Source organism: Falco punctatus (assembly GCF_963210335.1).
Source record: "Falco punctatus genome assembly, chromosome: 5".
Classification (NCBI taxonomy): Eukaryota; Metazoa; Chordata; class Aves; order Falconiformes; family Falconidae; genus Falco; species Falco punctatus.
The window spans coordinates 45171123-45198326 of record NC_137584.1 but is presented as its reverse complement, the minus strand read 5'-3'; the positions used below and the strand labels follow the sequence as shown (position 1 = coordinate 45198326).

The following is a 27204-nucleotide window of genomic DNA, read 5'->3' as shown; positions in this document are numbered from 1 at the left end:
CACGCTCTATTTGCTACCCTGCTACGAATGTAACCGGCAACGGTTGTAGCACATTGCTCGGGGCTTCAGCATCATTGGCCTGACAACACTCTGGACTTTGGGACATGTGTCAGGACATGGCATTACTTTCCTCTCTAGCCCTCAAAAATCCATCTCAGACTTCCTACCACAAGTCGTTTTGTTCCAGGTCTTGACATCCTTATGGATCCACTATCAGCAGCTCTCATGCTATGGTCAGCCAGAGCATAAGCTACTCAGCTCCCCAAACTCCAAACAAAATACAGCTGTGAAAATACCTCCTCTCTGCTGCCACTGCAACTTTACACAAGCTGTTTAAGAGGTCTTCACTGTTTTCTTCTCGTTTCCCACAGCAGCTTCCACCGTATTACATTATTTACCAACCAAGAACCCTCCAGAATTTATTTTTGTCAAACACTAAGAAACAATGTAATTCCCCTAGCTGCTGTCTTAAAAATAGTACATTATTTTTTACTCAATTTAAAATAAATAGTTAAGGGAAAAAAAACCCCAAAACATCGGCTTGAGACAGACTTCTGGCACTGAAAATATACCAGCCCAAACTGCTGAAAATTAGGAAGCTAAAACTGGGACCCTAAGGAGGTAAAACTGGGATAGAAACCTTGACAAAATGCTGTGGCACTGGGATTGCCAACATTCGTATTTCAGAAGACACCAGTGTATTTACTTAGGCTGAAATGTGAGTTCACAGCCAAGGAACAAGCAATAAAGTGCTTCAAATGACTCAACTGGGCCCAGAGCTCCTACTCCCATGCCAGGCATTTTTCCTCCCTTCTTCGCAATCCTTCCCTAAAGTAAGGCAAAACTGTCACCTCAAGCATCTCTTAACAGCAATTCTTCTTCAGAGTCATCATAAAATCCAAATCATTGACAGAAGTAAACGGATCTAAAAGCCCTGCAAAAGGTTCCTTTAGCATGCTAGTTATTGGAAAGCCATGAGAGCAGCTGATGGAGTAAATTTTATGCCAGTAACGCTTGCAGGATTGAGCTGTCAGATTAGCACCTCTTTGGAAATAAGACACAGCCTCCTGACATGCTCATGTAGGGCCCAGCACTCACTAACCTGACAAATAAACCACATCAAGTTTCCATTACCCCAAAGAGTTTATTATTCATTAAGTCCAGGACTTAACATCCTCTTACAATTTTTATTCTTTCTTTGGGACGCAAACAAGCATTGCATTTAGCTCCTAAGAAACCCTGAAATATGCTGCCATTTTAGTTCATGGAGACGTAAAGGAAGAGGCATAATTATGGTACCATCAGCTGGAACATGCAGTGACTGAGCACGAACAGGATTTTGCCCAGGCAGCATACAAGGCTTATATAGAACTACACAACTTCACAGCAAGACAGAAACTCCCACATACCACCCTGAGTGGAAACTAGGGTAGTTAGGTTGCTTTTGTTTTCTTTTTAAAGCAAATGGCCTGGCACATGAATCGCAGCAGGAAAACAGTGCGCGCGCACACACACACACACACATCCCAGAATAAAACCAAAAAACCTAAAACTCGGCATCAGAACTGGGAAGGACAGCTTTGCCCTCATACATCCTTTTTTGTTTTGATGTATTCGTTGCTTCTCTCCTTCCCCCTCATCCGCTATTTTAGAAGTGTGTCTATATTCTAATGGAATCATAGATTATTCTACATACAATCTCCATGGCAAGAAAAGCCACTCTGCACTTGATTTATCATGTCCTATTAAGCCACTATATTTCTGGTTGGACTGGGAAGGATGCCAGCAGGCTCAGCATATCCTTGACTGAAGGTGGCGAAGAGGGCAAAATTTCAGGGCCGCCTTCTTTCTAGCACTCAACAACCCATAGCTTTGATCATATTCTCCCTTTTTATAACAGCTGAATGACAGGATACATTTTCACCATGTATTCTCATGGCACTTGCTGAATGTTTAGTCAAATTTTAAGTACCACGACTGAAAGCTATTAACTAACAGAAGTCATTCCTTATGAATTCCCCAGGAGAAGAAAAACCAAACAAACAGAAACACAAATATCAGCACCTCATCACTGACATTGCAAAGTCTCAGCCCTACGCTGCAGCCTCCTGGGCCACTCTGGCAGCTGGGCTGCTGTAGGTACACGGACCCAGGGAAAAGCCCAGATCCCTTTCAAAATGCCAGCCTTGCTTCAGGGGGTTGGGCCACATCCCCAGCCTCTTCCACCATCACTGCTGAATCTGGGAGTGCTACCAGCAACAGTGGAACCACTTCTTTTAAGTTAAACATCTACGGAGTCTGACAGACACTGTTCACAATTGCCAACATCCACTGCTCCTGGGAATTGCAAGCCTTGGCTTAGACTACAGAATCATAGAATCATTTACACTGGAAAAGACCTTTAAGATCATCAAGTCCAACCGTTAACCTAACGCTGCCAAGTCCACCACTAAACCATGTCCCTAAATGTCATGTCTACACATCTTTTAAATATCTCCAGGGACGCTGACTCAACTGCTTCCTTGGGCAGCCTGCTGCAATGATTGACAACACTCTTGGTGAAGAAATTTTTCCTAATATCCAACCTAAACCTCCCCTGGCACAACTTGAGGCTGTTTCCTCTCATCCTATCACTTGTTGGGAGAAAAGACTGATAACCACCTCACTACAACCTCCTTCCAGGTAGTTGTAGAGAGTGACAAGGTCACCCCTGAGCCTCTTTTTCTCCAGGCTAAACATTCCAGTTCCCTCAGCTGCTCCTCGTAAGACTTGTGCTCTAGAGCCTTCACCAGTTTTGTTGTTCTTCTCTGGACATGTAATTTGGACAGGTTTGAATGTAAACACTTTCAAAGTTACTGTGGGAGCTAACACAGAAAAAGGGCAGTGCAGGTGAGTCCCAAGGAATGTGGAGCAAAACATTACAGCATCAGGTGGATACCTCTCCTCTTTTACCAAAAGCGAAAAGGAAAACAAATAGTAGTAAGCTGAACAGTTGTGAAAGCATTTGTGGACTTCTGTAGTTGTTTCTCCAACTTGTGGATTCAACAGAGCCAATCTAATACATTGAATGAGATTAGCACCATTGCTGGAGCTAAGGCAGATGATGCACAAGAAGCAAATAGGTTATATCATCACATTAGATAATGGTGTTCTAGCCACAAACCAGAAGAAAACCAGAAAAAAAGCCACTAACAAAAAGACAAAACAAAACCACCATTTACCTAAGGGTTCTTGACATTAATTTCTCAGCCGTTCTATTATAGAACAGATACTTGGGTCATGAGAACCCAAATGAACTTCTAAAATAATTTCTGCTGGAAGCCAGTGCTGAAATAGTGGAAACTTCCAGCAACTTAAGTTTTGGTTATGCAGAATAGTTTCTCCTCTAAAGGAAAGAGTGATTTTCTGCACAGACCCGAGCTGTTATACAGTGGACGTTTCTGATTCTTCACTTTCTGTGCAATATTCCGACAATATTAATACAAAAATACCAGACAGGCAAGGCACCCTTTCCAAAGCATGCGTGCATCCACCCATAAGTGCACAACACCCCAATAAAAAGTGACTCTGAAGCTTCAAGAACTTTAACGTGTTTATGTTACTCTATCTAGTCAGCAATGGCTTTGCCCAGACAGGATAGGACAGTAACATATGTCAGAAGTAGTTAGGGTAGATTGGGAAATGTGATTTCATAGTATAACCAAGATCTAGGAATAATTGAGTCACCCAAAGATCACAAAAGGGAAAGCAGTTTTACTCCTCCCAGCTGCTGACCAATATCCTGGCCAAGCTATGGTTTCTGTTAAAACTATCACAGAGAAACCGGCACTTTAGTTTCAAAATTTGTTTTCAGTACAGAAGTAAGTGAATGCAGCTCAACTTTTCAGGAAACTCATAAAAGGCAGCACAGAAATGTCAGAAACCCAGTTATGATGTCTTCAGTGATTAGAAAATATCTGCCATTACAAATGGAAGAATATCTTCACGTCTAACATAACAATTTTCACACAGCTGAAATTATAGTCTTTTTCATTTCTTTGCAATCTGGCACACAACCTGTTTTTGACTTGACTTCCGTTGTTAGTATGCTATTTAGTACTTCAGAACATTGTGCAATTTTGACATTTTAACTATTTTTCTGCAATTATGTCAGTTCCATATTTTCCCATGACTGATCTATTATTTACTGTCAACTTAATTTTTTAGATTGTTCTTAAATATATCTCTGCCTCTACTGTTTTTTACAATATCTTTACTTCAGAATCATCTGCAAATATAATCAAAACTGCACTCTCCACTTTCTAAGCGTTAAAGCAGACATTGCACGAAACCAGAGTACTGATCCTTGAGACACCTTCCTGAACGTGTACATATGCCATTACAGCTTAGCACCATTTTATATGGGAAAATTTTATACTAATTACTACTATTCTTATCAATAAAGAATATGTGCTAATGGAAAGTGCAGGTTAAATGAAGCAAAGAAAATTTGCTTCCATACAACATCGTCAGGTTTCTGATTGTAATTGCAGTGTTGCACTCTAGTACACCCTAAATGACACAAGATCGCATCCAGCGACCAGACCCTATTCCAAACCAGCAGCATCCTCACCACAGCAAGACAGCATCACAACAACCCACACATGGTCATCTCTGCCTTCTGCAAACCTGCCCTGAGCTCTAACTGGGCACAAATGTGGCACCTGCATCATCGAGCTGCTGGTGTCACCCTGCAGTGCCCAGGCTGATGCGCTGGCAGCAGCCTCCCTCTGCCTCACCCAGCTGCAGCAGCTGGACCCAAGCTGTACCTCAGCAGTGCCACTTTTGCTTCTGAGCAGGACTGGGAAGTGTCGCACCACCCACTCCATAAGTGGCTTTCAGCACAACCTCTGAGCACTGAACCACTGCAGCAAGAGTGTTGCTCCCAGTGTGCAGCAGTTGCCCTCTGGCTTCTCCATACCTTGTGTAAAGCACTTGAACAGTAATGTTTTTATGGGTGATAGCAAACTTTGTGACACTAAACACGATGGTGTTTTTCAGCTTGAATTAATTTATGACAAATCAGCAAGTGCAACTTTGCATGCTCCAAAACTATAATGTGGCATGTATGAAATCATTCATAGAGATACAATTCTTTACTGTATTTTCATTTCTAGTAGCTCTGAATCGAAACCATGCATTTTGGAATTAGGACCCTCTGATAAGCTGATTACTTTGGAGACTTCTGATTAAGTATTAAAGCAAGAAAGGAGAAACAGGAATTACAAGACGTTTTGAGAAATTATTTTTTTTCTTTGTTTCTATGGAAACTGAAACTGTTTGCTTTCTCTTCCTACCACTGCTTTTAGAAAAACTGAAGTACATTCACATTTCCATTTCATCTCTTGCTTTTACTTTAGCAGAAATCCCCATTCTGTAAAATACTTTAAAAAAATAAAATACTACTTCTAGTATGGTGAGAACATCTAGTACCAAACAGCAGGACAACTATGCTACTGCTGCTGATCCGCTTCTTCCTAAACTCCTCCCGGTTTGGTCACCCACCTGATCAGAAACAACAGGGAAAAAAGAGTACAGACAGATGAAACATTCCAAGCAACAGATGAATAACTCCCGACCACTCAATGCTATTTGAGATTTTGCCAAATTGAACAGAAGGCCAGCTAAATTGCTCTTCAAGTATACTCCATCATATGTTTACATTTCCTACGAACACTTTAACCATGACAATCCTGTACCTTCTTAAAGTGTTAGGAATGCCATTTTAATGCAATAACAACAAAAAAAGCGCCCTGAACCACAATCACAACCACGCAATATTTAATGATGACAGCTTTCGCTCAAGCGCTTGCAATACAAACCAAACTAAACCTCCTGACAGCCTCTTGCCGCAGGTCATGGCAAGTGTACCACTTGGGCCAGGTGGGCATCGATTCAGCCCTACGGTCCTGTCAGCACTTCAGCTGCTACTCTGCTCCACACAGAGGCTGAAATCCCCAGCTGGGCTGAGCCACCACGCTCTTCTCCCAAGGGGCTGTTAGAGCTTCCCTGCAGGCTCCTGCACGAGCTGAACCCCGCAGGGCCCCGGCTGGCAGCCCCACAGCAGCATTTTGCAAGCCTGGCCACGAGGGACTCTTGTGCAAGGCCACCATGAAAACCCTAAAGCTCCCCACGCCTGTGGGCAGACGGCAGCAATCCCTGCCTCACACGGAGGCAATGCAGCCCTACAGCAAATCCCAGAACTGCGGCCATGGTAAGTTTGCTGTGGCCACATAGGCAGCCACAGCAGTAATTAGTCTTGAGGAAGGCTCTTCAGGGCAACAAGCCCTCTTGCTAGTGGGACAGGCCAAGGTACACATGCCACAGAAGAGCGTTAGCAAGCATACAACACACATACCCACATGTGGCTGCTGGAGTTACAGAGCAGCCCATAAAACAGTCTCCCCATGCACAGGGCAGACAAGCATCCTGCCCAAACCACAGCTGGTGTCGTTTGTGCACTATAAAGCTTCCAGAAAGCTGACCGAAACATTTTCCTTTCAGTGTCCAGAAGACTAGGAACGCTCAGTTTGCAAATCTCACCTGCAAGCACATTGACCTGAGCTGCCCACCGGAGCGCCTGCTGTACAGGCAAGAATGAACGCTGGTCCACAGCAGGCACTGGTGCTGCTGGCGGGAGGCCTTCCTCTCCCACCCTGCCACCTTCTGCCTCATTTGGGACCAGTCTGACACTGACACCTGATGAAGACAAGGGCAGCCTGCCTCTCTGCATCTCTGATGCAACAGAGTACTGCACCTACTCTTCAGTTTCTCTGCTTGGCTCGTTGGCATCTATCACTGACCCTTTCAATATACGCCGTCTCCTGGTTTTCCTTCCCTGGTCCTTGGCAGTGGTCCTGATGGCACAGAACGCTGCCCGCCCAGTGACTGCCTGGGTGGGCACAGGAGATCTCCTGCTCTCGTTACCCTCCCAGGTTGACAACAGAACAACTAATTAAGAAAGTGACTCATTTTCATGAAAATGAGGGAAACACCACCGATATTTTAACTATCAGATGTCTGTAGCTGCACACAGCACTATTACAACTAAACACACCCACTTTCGCCCACCTTCTTCCCCTAGCCAAGCCATTATTTTCATGTGATCATTTCTGCATCGTCACGTTAGAAACAAGGTTAAAGTGAATTTTTATTTTGAGCACTTTGCTTCTAAAGTCTTACAACTTATAAAGACCGTAAAAACAGTGAATATCTTTTTCAAAACAGACTCTCAAGGTAGACGTAGAAATCACAGCTGGAAAAACAACTTGTTTTTTTACTGAGCAGAAAAAAGGAAAGCAAGACAATAGATTCAGACAAAAGCTTGATACTGCACTATCCAGGCAGTTTTCAGTACACATAAGAAACACAATTATACAACTAGAAACAAAGAAATTAAAGCAAAAAAAAAAAACCCAACCCTTTCTGCTGAACCGAACAGTATCCTATTTTTGTGTTTAATTGAATGTTCTCCAGACAAGACATCTGAATTCAATTAACAGAAGTTTTGTTTGGGGGGTTGCATTATTTTTTTTTTAGTGGTTTTGTTCTGTTATTTTTAAGTACCGAAAATTTAACTATGTGAACTAATTATTGCTCAATGTCAGGATCACGGGACAATAAAAGCATAACCCAAGTTTTGAATAGCTCCTTAGGAAAAGCTGCAAAATAAACATGGAATGTGATCACATTGAAATACTGCAGTGAGATGTGCAACAGTCATGCCATTAATAATTCATATATTCTGAAATTCAGTAGCTGTTTATCTTCAAAGTTTTGAGCATATAGATGATGTGCTAATTTGTTCCCAACTGTCTTATTTTAATGACTTCAGAAGACAGATTAAGGTTCTTTTCGTTCCTGGTAATATAAAGGCCACTCAAACAAATCAGTAAACTTGAAAAATGCATGTAATTAAAAGTTCTTCTTTTGCATAATATTTCCAGATACTGTTTTGCACCTGATATGCAGAGATTGATACACAGAAAGTTCCGATGCAATAACACAGAAATAGTAACTTCTTTCTGTCACTCATGACAATTTAGGTTTCTCTGGAAGCAAAGCCCTGGTGTCAACCTTCCAACTTTTATTCGAAGTATGTCTCATAGGCAACCTCTAGGCTGGACCTGACCTACAGGAAACTTCCTTTGCTTTCCTTTAAGGGGTGTGAATGACCACCCAAACTTATACAACTGCCCCCTCAAAACCTGCCATGATCCAAATCCTGCCCGGGACAGAGCGCCACTGTTACCAAACACCGAGGAGCAGAGGGGTCTATTAGGTCTGCAAGAACATGCACTGGAAATCATGAAATCCTGCACACCAACAAACACACGCAGCAGTATTAGACACAGACCACGGGAGGAAGACGAAGTAGTCTTGCTAAAATATATTCAAATGGAGGCAGGCTGCTACTACCAATGAAAGAGAGAAGCAGTTTGGGGAGGGGGTGTGGATTTCAGCTGCTGATATAGTCAAGCCATTCAATATACATAAAACATCAGTTTTAGGCATCTTCAGACACTGATTAGTTTGTTAACAGATCACAACAGACTCTTCTCCCAGCCTCTTATAGGGGCGCTACCCTGTCTGACGTGCTATATAATATGCTGCATCGTGAGATCCTTCCTCTTCCAGAGGCTGTATGTACAGAGGTGTCTCAGGCCGCCGTGCCTTGCACAGGAGCCATGACTATTCTTTTCTTATAAAAAAGTATCACCATTCTCCTTTCTAATATCTGACAAAAATATACCAAAAGGTTTGTTTATACCAGATCCACCTAGTTTTCCAGAAGTATTTGTTCAAAACTAAGAGTTGAGACAGAAGTACAGATCTCAGCAAGCAGAGGTGAGAGCAAGGAGCCTTCCAGCACTGTCCACGTGAATACTTTTCTTAGCACAGCTTGAGCCCATTAGCTTCTTTTGTTGTCTCTATACCGACCAATAAAAAATAACTAAATCCAGCCTCCTTTGTAGTGTCCCACTATTTAAAAGCAGGCATTTATGCCTATCTTTCCTCCAGCTTTAACATGGCAAGTTTCCATGGATTAATAAACCGGTCATCCTGTTAGATCTCTAGCTTTATGGGAATAAAAGGCTGGGTTATTAGAAGGGTGGGGATGTGCATCTTGTGACCTGCGAGTCCTCTGTGAAATTGTAAATACGTCACAAATTCCACAATAAAAATATGAAAACCACACAACAATATCACAATACCTATCAGGCATGGTAAACCCAACTCCAGTTTTAAGGAATTACTTTTTCTCCAAAGCAGCAAATGTCAGTTTCAAAATAGATGCAAAATTTGAGAAACTAGTCCATGTTCTCTGTAACCAAAGCATGTGCATTCGAATGAGATGATCAAATACTACAACAGAACACCATTAACGCTCCCATGTAAAGCCACAAAGAGACACTAGATAAGAGACACTAGATCATTTCTTTTGGGGTGTTTGTGTGAGAAGCAACTGTCATCTCTAGAGTTCAGAAAAATAATTTCTTTGCCTCAGGTCACACAGTTTCAAATGACAAAACATTCCTTTCCAAATTGTTACCTATCACATCTGACTTAACACATTGATAAGAACAAGCATGTTTGTTTTTCTAAAACCATTCTATATATAAAATTGGCTGGTTTAGTGACATTCTGGTGGTGAACCCAAGCAAAAGCACTCTTCTAGTCCTCATGCAGATTACGAGCTCACAGCTAACGCTGGTAATGCTGAGCAATGCAGGTTACTCCTGACATGTGAAAGCCTAGGATTAACCGTAATACTGGAGAGCAGCAGCTGGGATTATTCAGTTACGACAGAGGGCTAGTCTCCTACATTTACTTTTTCTGCTATACTACACTAAGGAATATAAGACAAACAAATCATCACTCAGCATTTTCAGTCCTGTTGTTCAAAACATACTGCCATCCATTTGAAGAGAGCCCAAGTATTGCAAGGTCAATACAGAAACAAGGCAGCAACAGTGATGTTGGTATGGGGCACTGGTTTAGAATTGTTTGGAAATATGTAGTGTTTGGGGGATGTACATAATATTAAAGTGGGCATCTGCTCTTAAACCACAAGAACTCAGATGCTTTGCTTTTTGATTTCCAACTTCACTTTTTCAGGAGGTCAAACTCCAAATTTAATCTGATGCTAACCCTCTTGCTGTTTTCTACAAAAAGCTCAAGACAGAGATCCAAGAAAAGCACAAGGAAAGCTTTCTCCTGGCATGTACAAAAGTTTCCCAGGAATAGCTATGATTATTTCGCTGGTCACTTGGCTCCACTCCTGGGACAGTCCCACTTCACTGCCACTGTCAGCTCCAAGACCTGGCTGGCTGGCATGGCCAAAAGCAGCCCTCACTTGCTGGACGTGCTCCACAGCACCTCTGCCAGCATCCCTGCCTCTCACTGCCTCCTCCTCAAGACCGATTCCTCTCTCTGCCTGTATCTGCAAAACGCAGCCCGGCTCCATCAGGTTTGGGCTCAGTAAAGTATCCTCCCTTGCCTCTGCATCTCCTGTCATGTTACACTCGCAACCTTTCCTCCTCCTTCGCAGTCAAAGGGGATGATGATCTTGAAGGGGGATCGTGTGGGACAAACACCAGCTAGGAAACCATTCTTGTTGAAAAACTTGCTCAGTGAAAATTCACACAGCTCGTTCCCGGAGCTCACAGGGAACTCCTTTCCATGACAACTTTGTAGGTCTGCTGGAGACAAAGCCTGTTAGAGCCCAGAAGCAATTCTCTCCCTGGTTCCCACAAAAGTTACTTGTTCGAAGCTGTGTCATGAGTAAGCTATTACCCACAGGTGTTCATGACACCAAGCCTCACAGCACCCATAGTTTGTAAAGGGACAAGTATTCAGCTCAAGCACAGAGATTAACCCCTGGGCAAAGCACACAGAGTGAACAAACATGGCCAAACATGCTGCATAAAGTTTCTATTCTTCCCTGAAATCAGAAAGCATCTTCCTTCTCTCCCCTCCCAAAGCCCAGAAGAGGTTATTCTTGTACCACAGTCCTGTACAACAGGTTAGAAAATTTTATCCCTTAATTACTGCCCAGTTCTCCCACCTGGAGACTATTTACAAAGTATTTACAGTGTCCACTTGCTTTCAGAGCTGCCATTTTTGAAGACAGAAACAGTTGATACTGCTCAAAACAGCTCAAGTCCAAAAAAAGACTGTAACAGCCACTTATTTCAAAATGAAGGCACCATGATGAGGTTGTAAAATACTGACTTATTTTTGGAGTGCTGAGTATTACAACTCTAGCATTCGCCAAAGAAATTAGCAGAATTTTTTTTTTTTTTTAGAAAAGACATCTGAGTCCTTGCCACAAGAAATGTTTGTCCTACATTTTTTATTACCTCCCAGAACATTTTTCTCCTCCCTTAATTAAAAAATGTGGGGTTTTTCCATATCGACTACAAAAACAGTATAGGAAAGCCAAAATATTTCTCAGAATACAAATTTCAATGAAGAACTTGCTACTGATACTGACCTTGTTACAGCCAGATTCTTCACAACAGATTTTTCTCTTCACATGTCTTATGGTTGTCCCCAGTTCTCCACATTATCGCATTACCACTGCCGTTTCCAACTCAAATTTATCTGACTGCAGCTTCCAGCTATTGCTTCCTGTTATGACTTTCTCATGTACTGTAATTTCCTTGGTATTTTCTCTCTGTAAAGGTACTTGACCACTGTGATCAAATTATGGCCCAGTTTTCTTCATGCTAAACCCATATTAACTTTTACATTGTAAGGTATTTTTTACAGCCCTCAATTTTTGCGTTTTTTTCTCCCCAGTACTCTCCAGTTTGTTTTTTCCCTCTAAAAAATGTGGCTGCTCAAAACTATACTATGCACAGAGATAAATGTCATCTCACTGTTCTCCTGCTCATGTTACCAGGAGCAAATCGTTCCTTTTTTACCACAGCATCAGTCTAAAGGTCATGTTGACACATAGAAAAAGGAAATTATATAGAACATAAGCTTAAATTCGAATACTGACCTATGCAATTGAGTAATTTTATGTATTTAAGTATTTGCAAAGATCCTAAATCTGGATGGCACAAACATTATACTAGCAATGTAATAACTGCTGTTTAGGCCAAAATTAAGATATTTACGCATATAAAACACCAGTCTACCTCTTCAAGCCTGAGCAGATTTTTCAGATTTTAACAACCAAAACAAGTTTTATTCCTTAAATGACTATACTTGATACTGGCAACAGTAATAGCCAAGAAAAGCTAAACAGGACAACACTTCATTAAATAGAGTTTACAAGCATTACTTGTCCAACTCGTTTTCAGGACTAGTCTTTAAAAATTCTGCCTTTGACCCATGGGTTGGGACTAATTTCCATTTGGTCACAGACATAGTCCTTAACATCAAATATTTTAGTCAAAAAGACAACGGGTACCGACTGATTCTAACTAGACACCAGCAATGTTATCTGTGTAGCAAGTTAATAATAGCTATAGTTTAAAACTGCTATTTTGTCAATAGCTATTGAACTATACCTCATGTCAGTCACAGTCATTAAGTATTTCTGAGATGAAATAGCACATCTATTTAAAAAAAAAAAAAAGTCTACAGCAGCAGAAGTTAAAGTGTGATTTCTTACAAAATCTGTTATAATCTTTGGTCATCATATGGGCATATTTTGTATGAAAACACTGTCTTACAGGAGGACTGGATATGCTTTCCCCTCATATATGTATCTATATCTATCTGCAGAATTTATCTTCACAGGTTTTGAAGAGTCTGTCTTTCTTATGGAGGAAACATTTGACTGGACATAGCCAAAAAGGCTAGTATCCTAAACCCCAATGAACCTTATTTTTTGTATTTAATTACACACACACACACCCTTTTTTTTTCTCTCTGTAAGTAGGGGCAGTTTCCAACACTATCATGGTGATTTACACAGATGTACACAGAAGTGCAGAGGTGCTTCCTGCCCTTGCCTGGGCTTAGCTTTTAAAATGATGCAAGAAATATAAATACTTAGCATTTGCCCTTTCAACACATAAAAAACAAAGATAGTTTTTAGAAGGCTTTTAGGTCTTTCAGTTCCCCCTTTGTATTTAAGTATCATAGGTTTTATCTTTCATATTATTCTTAAATACTGATCAAGTGAATCTGAACTAGCAATTTCACATCTAAACCTCTCCAAACGTTAGTACATGCCCCTGCAAGCACCATTTCCTCACTGATCTGCTGGCAGACCTTTAAATCCTGAAGCTCTGCTAGTACCAGAAACAAGAACAACATTTTTTCCAGAGGTCTCCGGTAGTTCTTTTTCACATTCCATTTCCATTAGAAGTTCTTTCTTCAAAACAGCATTTTTTTCATGCATCTGCTGAACCACCCTCATGTTGACAAATTCCTCTTGTAATAAACGATGAACATCATCAGAACTAGCCATAAAGCTAGCGGAAAGCAAGAAAATACTTAAACATACTAATTTCTAGATTTTGACAAAATATGCACCGATGACAACACAAAAGCATGGAACTGTGGATACTTCTGTGACCCACAGTGGGTGGTGCAGATAGCAAACCTTGCCTGGAAACAGAAAGAGCCTGATGGTGGGCCAGAAACCTGGGCTCAAACACTACAGAGCCAGAGCGTACCGGGGCATGCTCCACTGCCACATGATGGCCTTGTCCGGCGACACGCTCCTGCTGCCCTGGTCCGATATGCAGGGAATGCCTGCTGTCACCAGGCACTGACATCTATCTCCACGTACCTACAGGTGTGGTGGCCTCCTACCACCACTTCTGTCTGAGCAGAGGAAGCTGGCACGTGCCCTTTGGTTGGTCTCTCTCAGCCCTGCAGCAATGGCAGCTGGGGACGGATGTGATGGCTATGCCTGCTACCAACGGCAGCACTCACCTCCTGTCGCAAGGTCCCATTTCCAGTTGCTTGGAAACTAAAAGAGCTTTGGGCATTTTGACCGGCATTTCCCACATCAAACCTTTGCGCTGTGCTGCAGGCTTTCAGGAAGTAACACCTGACATACGCAAAAAGCAAGTCTTCTCTTAACAAATACACAAGTAATAGCAATTAATGACTACCTGAGAGATAAAGTACTTGTTTACCTCATCATAAAGAGCTACCAGTGGTAGATGGCTTAAGTCTTACTGAGGCGTGCACATGCTTCATGAGAGCAAGCCAGGAAATGCCATTCAGTATAGCACCCTAATGACCCTGTGGGCTAAATAATGGGGTTACAGACAAGCTGCAGAGCAAATAAAACAAGATATCTGAGATCCTGGAGAAGACAAATACTGAGTACACATGCAGAGCTTATAAGAAATCCTGATCTCACAGAACTAGTGAGCTAAAACTGCAGTGTCAGTCACCACGCCATAAGGAAGTCTATCTTGGCAATTCCTCAAAATCCATACGTGTTGGGTTTGAGATGTATCCAATCATCAGAGTTATATGGCATACACATGACAACACAAAATCTAAAAACCAGCAGATCTTATCCTGAATTTCCTACTATTTCAGTCATTTTTGTTAACCTTAAGCATTAAAGATAGCAACAGGTTTTGATTCAGATGCACCCTAAAAGATGCATATAGATGGAGTTGTTTGCTCTGCAACCTTCTTCAGTTTGGCCTTCTAACTTCTGCGTTGGGATATGAAACTAAATGCAATCAAAAAACCCCACCGTTTTCCTCTGTCTGCCCTACCAATTGGTTAATTAGTAGAACAGTGACTCTCCCTGGTTCTTAGGGTTTAGGTTGTGGAGCCATCTCCTGTCTCGTATTCCTGAAGTTCTGATACGTAACACAATCAGTTGATATCACTCCCCATTAAACCCTCTAAGCAAAACCAAGGGAAAAATATAGGGCTCTTCATTTGTTTCTACTGACTTAGCAGAAGAAGAAGTCTCTAGACTAAGTATTTTGCCAGTTACTGTTTTCCGTGAACCATACCACACATTTTGAGCAATGCTTCCTCATGACGCTCCCTGAGAAAGGACTGCCACTGTTCAATTTCTTGATATCCTACTGCATCTTAATTCTTAACAGGCCAATTTCAGGCCTATCAAAAAGGATGAACTGTTAACCTCTAAAGCATTAACCAAATTTCCTACTGTATTATAAAGCAAAGACACATTATTTGGAAATAAATGATATTGTTCATAAGGTTAGGGGAAGAGGCAAGAAGCTCCCTTGCCGTTCAGTGCTGTACCAAGTGATAAAAGTGTCAGTGGGGTTACTTAGGGAGGAACTGTAGCGCCTTTACTCCCCTCAGCTCTGAACTTAGAGAAGTATCGTGAAAGTTAGTGGAATTCTACTTCAACGCAACTTCAAAATGACACTGTCATTTTTAACAGCTTGTTTAGCTCTATCAGTTTCAGGCTAGAATAAAATTAAGAATTTCAGATAGAAGATGGCTGGCCTCTCCTGCATTGCTTAACAAGGGCAACGACATATTATACATATTAAGCCATTTTTCACAGAAATACATTTGCCCAGGAGTGTCATCAAAACTCACCAGCACTAAGGAAGCTCACCGCATGGCAGAATGTGCCTCTGATTTCTATTCCACTTTGAATCTCAATCCGCCACCCATTCTGTTCGAAGCAGGTGCTCGATGGCCATCCGTGCACAGCAACAGTTAAGACGACAACCAGTAAGAGTAAGGTGCCCATGGTAATAATACACACTATGCTCTCTCTGCTTTGTCGACCGGCTTTACTCTGCCTCAGCCTCTTTAGAGGGAGTCCTGGCATGGGGTTCCACTACACTGCAGCAGCAGAACATGAAGGCAAAAATAATCAAAACCCAAGGCATCAGACTAAAACAAAACCCAAATCCACTCCAGCCCTCATGAGGGAGGAGGAAAGTACAGAACTGAAGTGGGAACCCACTCACTGGAACTCCTGGCAAATGAGGACTGGATTTCCAGAGGGTAAACACACCAAGTGCTATCCATCACACTGGATGTATGCACAGGTCCCATTGCAATTAGGTTCTCACAAAGAATTCTGTACCTTCCAAAACACATTTGGGTGACATTTGTTTTCCTATGTATCCATGATCACATCAGAAATACCAATCGTTCACGTAAGCTACTACTACTTTCAAAATGGCTTCCCGACAAAAACCCTGACTTCCTAACAAAACTCCCTGCATCAGCTAAGACACCACCGGCTGCTCTAACCGCCTGTTCAGGACTATGACACTGACCGGACAAACCCACAGCTCAGTTTCAGCAGCACTGAGCAGATTGCTTAGGTATTTCAAAACACTTTGCGCACTCCTCAGCACCTAGACCACCTTTTTGTCTTTTAAGAGAGAGAAACAATTGCTGCAGGAAAGCAAAACCAATATACTTCAGGTATTTTAGAAGGTTTTCAAACAGTAGATGTTACTTTACAAGTAACATTTCCAAGCCCATTGCAATGTTATCAATTGCTTAATTCAACAGGAGGAACAAAAGCTGATACAGCCACTCCAGGCTACACCTCGATTAGGGTGATTTAGGCCAATCTCGCACAGGACCTGTTTGCAAGTCTTTCTTGCCCCAGCACAAAACTCACCCTAGTTCTCCCCCTACCTCTAAATTCAGGGGGAAACACTGCCTATTTCCCCACACAAGAAAACATCAGAAAGCTTTCCTTTGCAATAGAACACTCAGGGTACTTTGGCAACCTTGGAAAACTCCAAGAGGGAAAACAGACCACCCACAAGTTAAAGCTCTAACACAAAATTTCTCTTGCAGATATGCAGTCCTTTTGCTTAATAGCTCAGCTCTTACAGGTTTTACAAGGTAGAAACATCTATCCTCATCGTGACGGTTCATTTGCTTTAGCAGACATACAAAAATATAGGAAGAGACAGAGGTCAACAGTTGGAAGTACGCCTCATTTTTAAATCATGGAAAGAAAGATATTTTTCTATCTCTCATAAATGACTCTGTATGTTTTTCTGAAAAGAAAGTCTTCTGAAGGCAGCCAATAATATCCAGAGTCTGATGCATTATATCTGACACATGGAAAGGGAAAGGTAAGCAGCTTACACCTAACACGCTAAGATTTCACTTGCTGTATTTATTCATAAAATAAATCAATACATTCACAGGTCTTATAGCAACTGTTGAAATTACTCCACACTGCCATGACAACTTTTCAGCACACTATGGTACAAAACCTTTCAACCCCATCTCTAAACCCAAACTACATACATAGAAACTGCCATGACAGAAAAGTATTAATTATATTAAGTTAGTCCAGCAATCTTATTCGTTATCATGATCCTGTAAGATTGTGGACTATAAAACTAAGGTCCCTTCAACAGAGATTTGTCAAAAATATAATTTTAATATTTTTAAAAATCAAATTAGAAAAAAAAATACCTGTAATTCAGTGATTTATTAGATTTTTCCAGTACAAAATAACAATGTTGGGAACTTCCAAGTATTTCATGCTACTACCCAAGAAGTAAGTAACTAATAAGTTGACAAGTCTTTTTAAGATCCAGTCAGAGCAGTCACCCATGCAGGAACCTCCCCCTTTTATCTTGAATTTGGTCTCTGGCAAGCTCTGCTCTGGTTGTGGGAGGAATGCACTGGGCTTACACCCAAGCTGCCACACAGTATCTTCAGGTACAGGGCAGAACATACACGAAATAAAGGGGGAAAGTAACAGTTCTTCAGTGCTCCCTGCTACCATCCCTCTCAGACTTCCGTAATTTCCAATTGCGCGTTCTCAGTTTACAAACACATTTGAAGTTACAAGGAACTGAAATATCAAATTCAGAGGGAAGGGCTTGTTTGATCTCAGTCTAATACTTGAAGAAATGCAGAATTGTTACAGTTTCACATAATGACTCCAAATCAACACCAAACCAAAACACAACAGAATCCAGCCCTCTGCTCTGAACTTAAATCATTTCTGCCCGAGAAAGATGGAAAAGAAGTTTTTGAACTGTATAATAAGAACCAAAAGTTGCATAAACCTTACTTTGGACATGCTGCAGTCTATAATCCGAATGGCATAATTTTGGTAATTGCTTGGGGACAAAGGTTAGGACAGCTATAATGAAGCTTCCTGGCAACACAAAACTGGAAGGAACTGTCAGCAGAAGAGAATTACAGCTTGGTCTATGGAGAACTGTGGTGATGCTGAGGATCAGGAAACAGAAATTATGTGAAACTAAACAGTACAAGATGACACCCTGAGGAACCTTCCCTAATAGGACAGGAGCTTTTCACATGGAAACAATGCATATTGATTAACATGTTCATATCTATAAAAAGATTATAATGAATGCTAAGAAAGCCAAACAGGAGCATAGTTCACATCAGGAAATTTATGCCCCGTGGAGGAAGGGAAGTAGTAACACCACTGAACAACATCTTGCATGAAACTGTAAATAAAATACCATGTACCATTCTTGTCCATTTTGTTCCAGAAAGAGTAACTCATCCTGTAACAGGTGCAAGAAGTGTTACTAGCACCATCAAAGGAAAGAAGGGAGTCCTGCCAGACACTCAAAAGTGTTGGTTTTCTTTACATGGAATTGCTACGTTAGCTTTTACAAGCTCAGAAGAACAAGAGCTATTTAAACGACAGAAAGACTGTGGCACAAGAACAGAGATTAATTAAGATGCCAGAGTGAAAAGTTTCAGCTGGAAACGAGAGGAATACTCTAAACATCAGAGCAGTGCTGTTTGGTTACAAGCTTTCACAAAAGGAATGGAAAAGTAAACAAACTTAACTAGTTTTAAAATGTTTTTAAATGGATTATAGGAGGTAGTTGTTACATTAGCAGGGGATTGGATTGTAGGGTCCTTCCCTCCCATATTCCTAGCTTTGATTTCTGTGTTACATAGCTCACAACTCTCTAGCTCTGCTCAAGAGGAAGGAAAGAGCACAAGATTCCTTCAGGTAGCATTTTGCAATTTTCTCCTTGAAGTCTGGCAGCCTGACAACCCAACTAATACTATTGGTTATTTTTTCCCCAGTAAATTGGCATTCATAAAAACGTCCTTGAATGCAGCATTTATGAACAAACCTGTAATCTTTATTTGTTTATGGATTTATGCATATTCTTAGAAGAAAATCCAAGGGCAGGGATTTCAGCTACTGGGCAACACCCACACCCTGCAACACCCTCCATAATCTCATGCTGTCACTAGAGTATGCAAACTGGGATCAGGAACTCTCCAAAGTTTAAGGAGGTAGGCTTTCAAAGCTATCCTGGAGGCAGAGAGAACATGGAGGAGAAGGTGCACCGAAGCAGGATACCCAAGAACGGTGCTCAGCCCTCAGCTCACGTTCCTAGAGCTGGATCTTTAAGGATGCCTCAGTACGTTATCTTAAAAACATCCCTTGCAGTTTCAAACCTATCTGCAAGCTCAGACATCTAAAAAATTAGTGATCCATGTTTGAAAAAAAATATTTGCTACGGAGGGGGGAGCTGTTACCTCTGCTGACTGTAGGAGTCTGACCTGCACCCAAAAGTTTCAATACTAGTGCTGTTGCCACTTGTGTTCACAGATTACTGCTCCAGCAATATGTCTGAACAGACAGAGCATGGATTCAGCACAAGGTCATCCCTCGCAGTACCAGTGCTTCACCTTACAGCTCATTCAACACACAGGGGCATCAGCTGGTACAATATGCACTATGGAGCCACAGCTATCTAAGAGCTAGAGACACTAACCATTTCAACAAAATCTACTTCAGATACTTCCAAAACATTTACCACCAATTTTTTCTCTTTTTTAACTTGCACTTCCTCTTTATTCTTTTTGATCTGTAGAAAACTTTGTATGGTGATCCGCATTAAAAAAAAATTTAAAAAATCACTTGTAATAAGAACACATTACAAACTAGACCATTTCTAACAATTAGGCTTAATCCACAAACACTCAAAAGGGAACTGAATTTCTTCACTGCAGACTTCTGGTAAAAGGTGGCTTCTGCACTCTGTTGCTGATGGTCAGCACCCTCACAAGGGGAGTGGAATGTCTCTTCAAACACAGCACTTCATTTACGCTGCTGAACATGCAAATCAAATTTCGAAGTGGCTCAGCATCAGATTTTTTTTTTGGACTTATTTGCAACTTTCCACCCTTGACAACACAAGAGCTAACAGACAGAAAAAAACCCACTACCCTCATGTTTTCAGCAAATTATGCCACATCATCTTGAAGTTTCAGTTAAATTTTAAAATTCAAGTCTAAGAGACAAAGTCAACAACTTCTAAACAGGCAGGTTTGCTGATATGTGCTATTAAAAGCTGCCTTTTTTCAGTCCAACTCAGACAACGCCAAAAGAGTAGGTTTGATTATGTTCGGAGTCTTTCCAGTAATTACACATCCAGAACCACCAGTGTGGCTTACTATTCAAAAACAAACAGCTTAGCCCATATGCTTATCAAAAGGGAAAATAAAGGTAAGCTATTTTAAACAACGTACCAAATATATCCAGTAGAAGAGGCATATATAGAATGTGGGTTCCCTCCCCCATCTCAAGCCTCTAATAATGCTTCCCTCTGCTGAACTGTTGCCACAAAAATTCCCAAAATATCAACAGCTCTAACGTACAGGAAAAAATTGAAACAAAACATCTTAACCACAGTACTGCAAAGGTTCTTGGCATCTGGAGAAGATGCACACGACAGAACAGTGTTATCACTCTTAGCTTTAATGCTACAAACACCTCCATAAAACTACCACTTGATGAGAATTATTTTCAATGCTTCCATATAATGCACTGAAGAAATGTCTGACATCTGTGAAGTTCAAAAGACAAAGACAGCACTCGCAGGGAACTTGGCAGTGTTCAAATCAAGAAGTTTTCAACAGATCTAAAAAGCATCTCCAAAATCTAATTCAGTTAATCATCTCCAGATTTTGTAAATGTCATTCTCCAAGATCTGCAGAATAGCCTCAGTCATTTAATGTAACTAATCTCTTGAATTTCAAATTCCCAGTTTTATTATCATCACACAAAACAAACTATCAAACATTTGCTTTCCCATTCAAGTGTTAACACAATTTGAATCAACATGATGAAACCAGCTAGGACAGATGGGATCTGGTATCATAATCAAGGCCAGAGTGTCCCTTTTGACAGGCAGGAGATTAACTGTTTAGAAAATTTGCAAACGCAGCCTCCCAACATTCACATCTAAATCAAAAGACAAAGTTAAGGATGAACGTAAGTAAATATAGTTTACATATTCTTAATTTAGTCAATATACAGTTTATCTCCTTATCTCACAAAGTAAACCACTGAATTTGTTCGGTTTATCAGTTCACCACTGGTAACTCCATGACTCTGGATGGGAAGAGAGGACACACACCTACGGGTGTGTTTCAGGACCAGTGCAGGCGTCCAGGTGTGGCAAAGAAGGGCACCCTCTTCAGCCTCCACACCTCGCCCCGCCCCAGCTTTGTCCACAGCTTCTAGGTTCACTGCAATACACGACAACTTATTCTAACACCCCACACCCCCAAAAAAAAAAGCTAACTGAGAGCTATGGAGTACTGGTCCAAATGCAGTCAGCGCCATGGTGAGAGGTAACGGCTGGCCATCTAGCCTCGCAGTCAGAGCCCACAGCAGACTGGGAACCTTGCAGAGGTGGGGTTCATGCTTTTGGGAGGAAGGCAAGGATTCTCCGCGTAGTTTACATCCCCTGTTGGTAAGACTACGTGAACACATTCTGGTCAGTAAGCCACAAAGCCTTTGTGTGTTGAGTCCCGCAACCTTCAAGCTGGTTTCAGTGCTGAATGGCAGTATTCAACAGCCTAAGAGCTACACACAGCCTAGAAAGGCATCTCCTGTCATTCTGCGATGGCCAGCACAGACGATTCAGCATCCAACTAGTATTACTCAGCTAACGTAATTCAATATTTTAACAGCTAATACTGACTATACTGTTCCCAAGTCATTGGCACTAGCAGAAAGTCACAGCTCTGGCAGGGCAACCTTCTCAGCCCAACATGCACCCCCTGGTGTACCCCGCAAGGGAAGCTGGCTTTCCTTCATGCCTGTCACTCCACTTCCAGCTCTACAGGAGACATTCACCAGCCAACATGACCAGGACATAGCCTGCAAATTACAGAAGACATGGCTACAGCATGTCCAGAAAAATATTCCCCTGTATCTGCTCTGTTTATTTTGGTTTTTAAACATTGGTAATTTTTTCCAGCTGTTCAGTATTACTAGAAGCTTTAATACAAAAAATCTGTATTGCATTCTTGATATAATTTCACAAAACTAAAGAGCTTTCTAATTTGTCAAAGATGTGCCTATCCCTGGACCCATCAGACTTCCAGAATGTCAAAAGAAACCGACTGAGTGCATGCTAAAACCCAAATACAGAAAAAATGCACAAATTACTATGGGTCCAGAACTCTGAAGCAACAGGAAAAAAAACACACCTGTAAACTGAAATATGGATAAAGCTAAAATACTGCAATTCCTGAAAAACCTTCAAGGTTTTATTTTGCTACTACCAATGTTCTCTTTCTCTTCTCTTCAACCTTGCTGGTGTGCTGCTGACACCACCACATTTTCCATTACAATATTTTTAAATGCTTTTCACAGAAAACTGAAGTGGCCACGAAGTGTCAGGCTCTTCCACCCACCCACTCCCAGCGACTAAAATTAAAAAAAAAAACCACCAGAACCAACCAACCAACAAAAAACAACACCACAAAAAAGCAAGGAGTGACTCACCTTTCTTCTTCAGAGAAACGTATCTTCTGTATTTATGGAATAAATCTCATAAGCTATAAAACTAAAACAAATAGTTTGCCTTCCATAATTGTCTTCTTCCCCGTCTTCCTAAACCAAGATGCTGCAAAACCAATGTTATTGCAACCACCAAAGATGGTGTTAACTAAGTTTACTCTGAGTATTCATTTTGTCCCAAACTACCTAATGTGACCCCACAAAACCCACATAGGACACTATTAATTGAAATACACTTTCAATTAAGTATATTAATGTGTCATAATGTTCACAGAAGCCATTACTAAACTCTGATGCCTGTTTTGCCATGTCCTTTAAAAGATTTGTTACCAAGGGTCATGTTAGCACCATTTCTCCACCTATTAGGGAACATTTATGTTAGTACATCAGACAAACTGTGTTCAAAACTACACCTGGTGATAAGGGCCACTAGTCTGACCAGAGGTTGCCCCAGGGCCAGGTAAAGTGACGGGCAGCAGGGCATGGGACAGATTCTGCCTGCCATCTTCCCAGTGAGGACAAGCTTTCCAGGAGCAAGGCATCAGTGAAGGAGCACAGAGTTCCTGGCTGCATGTTAGTGTCCCTGTTGCAAACCAATGTAAAGCATTATTTCGTATGCTTGGCAACAGCAGCTCCCAAATTTCTAAAAACAGCAAACAAGTTGCAATTGTCTTGCCCTTGAAAATTGCCAGGTTTTATGCAAAACAAAAACACCATATGCTGCTGGGAGGAGTAAACCCCACTCCTTCACTAAGCCAGAACTTTGTACCATGAACCCAGAAACAAGTTACATCTTTGGAAATTAAGACACCCTGCATGACAAATTATGTTCATGCTACCTAGAAAATGCCAGTGTTACACTCTTTCTAAAATACAGCACACTGGCTAAAACATAATAAACAGGAAGTAAATGCTCTTTTGGCTTGGAGAAAATAAAGCATTACGCTTACTTTTGTGGAGTTCAAAAATAAGATACTGTATCCTGTGGCATCTGGAACAAAACACACAACAGCAATGGAGACAAAAAGCTGTCCGTTCTCAGTAATAACTGATGGACATAATACTAATATAAAAACTTGCGAGTCACTTAAAATAGTCATTGGAAGCCACAACTTCACACCAATATTGAATTTATATTCGCTAGAAGACGGTTAGTCAAGAGCTTCTTGTTTGTAAAAAGCTTCCATACAACAAGCTCTAAGTACCCTTCAGTGAGATAGAGTGATATTTGGCACTTGACGATGCACAAAAAGTTGGGTGAATGCACACCTTCACACTTCACTCTTCATACTCACTACTTAACTTTTTTCTGATAATTTCCCTAATTTTAGTCACAACTTCCTCTGTTATTTTGTGTCTGCCACATGCAGATTCAGCTGCAGTCTTAACCGAAACATGACACACACCATTTGCTCCTTAACAAAGAGGTCACACTTCCCGCAATGCAGAAGCCCACCAAGCAGAAGTATTTTATTAGGCCACTGCCATCTATTTCTAGATGATATTTCTCATAATCCAGGTGAACCAAGCATAAGGCTTTTTTGGCCCACACAAACTCACCAAGTAGCTTCAGAGATGCTGATTGCAGAGTACTGGACCTAGATCCCTATCCCAGAAACACTGACTGTCACAGAAATGTGTAAGAAACACTAGAAGCACAGAGGTAAGAAAAAACAGGATAAAGTTACTCTTGAAACCAACATATCATTACTTTTTTTTAATCAGTTGAGAAATCTTTAACCCTACAGATCACCTAGAAAAGCTTACTTACATATGTAAAACTACCCCAAAATATATAATTCTAGCCTGAAATACCAGAGGAGCCAAGGCGGGCGCTGCTGCCTTTGAGCTATGCTATTTTTCAGAGTGCAGCTGTTCCTTCTCTCGGTTCTGTTTGTACGTTAGCTGGCAGATACAGCCGGCTGTGTTTTTCTGAAAAAGAGAGGATTTTGATGCAAGTCCAACAGTAAGCAGTGGTTATTTGTTCTCTTTAGATCATGGGGGTTTCTTAACTGTTAATAGTAAATGTCAGCTATGTGATGACAATATATTTTAAAATGTATAGATCATATATGTATACACCATATACCATATTCACTTTCAGAAAGCCAGATACAAATGAAGATCCAAATTCTTTCTTCAAGAGAACAGCAAAAGTGATATTCAGAAATCCCTGCAATCTTAAAGATTCTTTCTTGAAGCTTAAGCTACTGTTAACTTTCTGGAATACCACCCGATTCCTGGTTGTTTCAAGACACTTGTTCATGTGGTGCAGAGAACAGCACACTGACAGAAATAAGCTTAAAACACAAGTGATTCTAATTCCTACCTATAGCTATAAAAGGTTCCTTCTTTGTAAAATCTTGTCTATCTGCATTTTATGTTTACTTTGTATTTAATAATAATGAACATTCACCTCCTAGACAGTTTCCTCTTTCTGTTCTCAAACATTCTTTTTAAGATATCTGTGCTGAGTTTTCCAGTGTTTGTTTCTGATAGGCACTGTTTCTACAACCTTGCCCTGATTATTTAGATTTTTAACTTCAAAACTTCTTCCTTCAGTCTGTAAGGAAATTACAATCCAACTGGGACACAACTTTACAAAAAAAAATTTAAAAAAAATTAAAAAAATAAGAATCTCCTACATGTAAGGACAAGAAATTATATAATCATTTTTCCAGACAGTAAAACTTAAGTCACAGTGTAAGGTACTGTATGTATTTTAAGGTGACAAATTTTAATTTCCAGCGTAACTTAAGAAGATTCTTTGCACTATTCCTTACACTCCTGCCCTTCTAAGAAAAGGTAGGCTGGAAGTGCAAACACAGTGGATGGGAGAATGCTCACTGCCAGCATATCATAAAGCTGCCATCTCACAAAGGGCTGCAAAACCACTGTTACCCAAAGATTACTCCAAGGAAATTCCCTATTCCTTGCAACACCATGTACAGTTCCACAGAGCAACAAAGTGTAGCTTTGTAGAAACGGCATACGAGTCTACCATAATACAGAAGGATTTAATATTCATTTGACAGTATCAATGCTTATCCATATTCCCAACTCTCTTGATTGTCACTGTTCATTTCTCAGAGCTGAGAATGATCAGCTTTAAATGACTACTGGGCAGTGGTGCAGTACCACAGTCCCCCCTCCCTCTCGCCTGGCTTGTGCTTGCAGCCTGGGTGCTAGTGTCCAACAACATCACTGAGCCCAGTCTACATCAGAGTCAGCTGAAGGGATAGCGACACAGCAGAACAGCTCTTCATTTCTTTCTTGAACAAGCCAACCACCACAGGGATCTTTTGCACAGCCTGCAACTAACAGGACACGTTCCCACTTCCAGAGCAACAAAGCGTTTGCAGATTTTAAGGGACAATTACACAGGCCTGAGAATCTGAGAACCACTGCTCTCTTGTACTTGAGTAAAAATTTTAACGGAGAGGGACCCTTCCACAAAGGTCACAAGTCATCTTTTAGGTATTTAATCCTTTCTATTTTCCTTTGTTTCCTAGTTTTGAGGTGTTAGTTTTTTTCAGAAGTGTCCTTCATCTCTCACCCAATGGTGATTCACTAGCAGACTCCACGTTCAAAGGTTGAGAAGTCACCGTTAGCTGGTTTGTCCTTTTCCTGCTACTCTCATGCAGATATTGAGTGTTTTAGACAATCAGTAGGCAACCCACTGGGCAGAGCTGCAGAGACTAAAAAGAGAAAGCAAAGCCTTTTAAAAGACGAAAGTACTTGTTATCTGTTTAAATGGATAACATCGCAAGAAAGACACCTACATCTATTAAGACAAATGAGGGAAAAAGTGGGCAAAAAAAAAAAAGACAAGCCAACTAAATGCAATTATACAGCTGAACTCTATCATTTTAATTATTCAAATGAATTCATCAGCTTGCAATATCACTGCATCTGTTGAATCTCTGCAAAGATATCAGTGCTTGCCCTGATGAAACAGCACCACTCCTTTAAGTCTTGACACTTTAAAGGTTTCCTCTAAAATTTCCTCAGAATCGCTTCATCAGTTTACTACATCTAGTTAACACAAGCAATTACAGGGGGACTGTAGGAAAAGAGATGCAACAGTACTCAAATTGCTCTCCCTTCACTCCAGGAAACAGAAAAAGTACGCAAAAACCCAAGAAAAATTCCTTCAGATATGAATGCTTACCAGTGCCAAATATGAATGTCACATGTATGAAGGAAAATCTCAGAATATTACTGCTCATCTCAATAAATAAATTAACATAATAGCAATTCTGCTCTCAATTCACATGTAATTTTAACCTAAGCTTGCTATAACTTCTTTAAAATCACACTATAATGGAAAAAATTCTTTGTTTTCTTTTGTCTCCTTTAAATGTCAAGACTCCCATCCTTGGCACAGACATCTGAATTCGATCCAACTTGCCAGATGTATCAATTTCATT

General features: G+C 40.9%; 1 protein-coding gene across 1 annotated transcript in view; it reads right to left on the bottom strand.

The window, feature by feature from the left end:
* Positions 1-27204, bottom strand: part of UST (uronyl 2-sulfotransferase) — a 172315-nt gene that overhangs the window by 118508 nt on the left and 26603 nt on the right. The gene's annotated exons all lie outside the window — the stretch shown is intronic.